Genomic DNA, 3,183 nt, shown 5'->3' on the forward strand with positions numbered 1-3,183 from the left:
TCCTACCTGAAAGTCAACAATTACAAAATTGATCAAGTATAACAACATCCTCGGACAACCAACTACAAACACCAACCATAGAGTGAACCTGACTGTTACCTAACGACGACCTCTCAAAGGTAATGATCTTACCAGAATCTTCGAGAACCTTCTAGAAAACCTTGAACCCTGCAGGCAGGGAGGGAGGAATGGCCTATGGTTGATTATATGTAAAACATTTAGATGAAATCACATCTTTTCTTATCAGGTCCCATGGTGTAAGGGTTAGCACTCTGGACTCTGGATCCAGCAATCCGAGTTCGAATCTCGGTGGGACCTCATCTTTTCAGTTTTCTTCGATACTGATGATTGCTGCATTATTCTGTACGTTATATATACATTCATATATATACATAAATATGTATATATAAACATATATATGGAATAATATGGGTTTATCAATAGCCGGAGACCATTCTTCCCTCCTTGCCTGAAGAGTTCATAGTTTTCTGGACGGTTCTAGAAGATTCTGGTGAGATAATTGCCATTGAGAGGACGTTGTTATACTTCATATATCAATGATTTTATTGTTGTTGACTTTCAGATAAAGATAGATAGATAGATAGAAAATTAGATAGATAGATAGATAGTTAGATTGATAGATTGATAGAGCGATATTTAGATAGGTATATAGGTAGATAAGTCTCATCAATACTGTATCTTACGCCATCTCCTGTTGCTGGACATATGTTCAACCAGCATTGTGAAAACCTCCAGTAGACCTTAATGTAAAGCAAGATAATAACAAAACCTGCAATAAAAGAATACGATCAACTCCCCAGTGCAGAAACATTGTGACCAGAAAGTCTTCTAGCAAGATGTCAGACGCTTCCACGGGAATCACAAACATAACATTAAATATCTGAAAGTCAACAATAACAAAACTAATGATGATAATGAAACTATAACAAGAAAAATGATAAACATATGGAAAATAGTGTTCTAGATCATGCCTCTAGAAAACAAACTTTAACGAAAACTGTGAAAAGAAATACCCATCTGGCTGATACGACACAGTAAAAGAACCATCCCACAGCCAACTCTAAACTGAACCTGACTGTCCCCTAACAACGTCCTCTCAATGGTATTTATCTTACCAGAATCTCGTAGAACTTTCCAGAAAATCAAGAACTCTGCAGGCAAGGAGGGAGGAATGGCCTCTGGCTGCTGATGATAACCACATTATTCTATATATATACTTTTACCTACGATCGAAGGTTGACCGGCCAGCCCAAGTGGCTACAGAGGTTGTATCCATGAAAGAAACGGACCCACCAGCAGACGAATTCGGTTGGCAGGTTGTATCGAAGAAGAGGAAAAAGAAGGTTGCCCAACCAGCCCAACCAGAAGGGTGTAGCAAAGAAACGAAAGAAGGCTGCCCAACCAACCTGGGTGGTAGTAAGGATGGCTGCTCCACAACCCCAGATCGTTAGGCAGACTGTAGCCATGGAAGTAAGGAAGGCTGCTCGTCCACCAGCCCAGGTACCGAGTGAGCGTGTAGCTATGCTGGCTGACCCACCAGCCCGGATAGAGAGCTACACCCAGATGGCTATGTCGGGTGCAGCAAAGAAACAAACCCCACAACTACTCCACGAGGTTTGCAAACCTGCACCCAAAAAGATGAAGACGAAGGTTGCCACACTGCCCAATGCACCACCACATGTCTAGAAAGGGAAAAGGTGGACAGAATGGCTGGAGGTCAAACTCCAGCAACAAAATCACCTTAGGAGCCAAGTTCCATCCATTATTGAAAATATATTATATATATATATATATATATATATATATATATATATATATATATATATATATATATATATATATATATATATATATATATATATATATATATATACAAACTACATTGCAACTTACATATAAATAGAATCATCGAGCTTCACTATATTAGCTTTACTATATTTAGATATAAACAAGGTCTAACCGAGGTTACTTGGTTGAGCAAGACGGGAGAATATCATCAAATGGGCCTCCAGCCCTGGGTTGAAATTGTCGTTCTGACGTATTTCGAGTTCAGTGCTGATACAGGACCATTGATTAGAGGACTACCTTGTTAGTCTGTGTAACTTCGCCTGACCCAATCCACGTCTTCAATGGCTTTCTGTCACTACAAACGGGATTACAAAGGAAAGGCCTCCTTTGTTAGTTTCATGAATACCTTCGTTCAAATGAAGGGAAAGACTATTACTATGAAGCGGTACCTTATCAGCAGGAAAGAGCTGCAGCAACGGTATGAAAGTTACTGCAAGATACATAACGAACCCGTGGCTTCCAACGTAAACATCGGCCGCCATTTGGGTTCACTCGGCATCATGTGTGACACCAAGATTGGACCCGTTGGGAAACAGGAACGATACTATTCTGGTATCATGTGGCTCGATGGCGCAGGGTCACCAACTGAAATGCAAAGAAAATGGAGAAAGCCGCCCAAACGTATCATGAAGGCCGTGCAAGAGAAGATCGAGAGGAATCGGTTGAGAGACGATATCGCTCACAGTATATTGAAATTTATACCCAAGACTTCCCCTGATCTCCAGACACAGCCAGTCACAGAGACCACCAGCCCCGCTTCCCAGACACAGCAAGTCACAGAGACTACCAGCCCCGCTTCCCAGACACAGCAAGTCACAGAGACCACCAGCCCCGCTTCCCAGACACAGCAAGTCATAGAGACCACCAGCCCCGTTCCCCAGACACAACCAGTCACAGAGACCACAAGCCCCGGTCCCCAGACACAACCAGTCACAGAGACCACCACCAGCCCCGCTCTCCAGACACAGCCAGACACACAGCCCACCAGCCCCGGCCCCCACACAGAGCCACAAGATCCTGATATTGAGAAGACAAATGAATTTCTCGATGATTTTTTGCTTTCACTGGAGAAGAACTGATGAGTTCCTTATGGACAAGACAAAATGTTAAAAAAAGAATCTATATAAGTTCACTTATGGAGTGAGATCTTTGACGGAGCCGTGCTGCCTATAGCACAGCCTACCAAAGGGTGATCTTTGCTGTCGTGCAGTAACCTCATGAGGGCGGAGTCCGGCTGCACTTTCTTTACCGAGGAAAAGATCTCTGCACTAATATTGAGTTACTCCGTTGGCGTCAGGGTAAACACCCATCCCC

At 42.8% G+C, this 3,183-nt stretch overlaps 1 non-coding gene across 1 annotated transcript; it reads left to right on the forward strand.

The window, feature by feature from the left end:
- Positions 1–246: 246 nt before the first annotated feature.
- Positions 247–318, forward strand: TRNAQ-CUG (transfer RNA glutamine (anticodon CUG)). The gene has a single exon. It is a non-coding gene; the product is annotated as a tRNA-Gln (tRNA).
- The last annotated feature ends 2,865 nt before the right edge of the window (positions 319–3,183 follow it).

Source organism: Panulirus ornatus, chromosome 58 (assembly GCF_036320965.1).
Source record: "Panulirus ornatus isolate Po-2019 chromosome 58, ASM3632096v1, whole genome shotgun sequence".
NCBI classification, from domain to species: domain Eukaryota; kingdom Metazoa; phylum Arthropoda; class Malacostraca; order Decapoda; family Palinuridae; genus Panulirus; species Panulirus ornatus.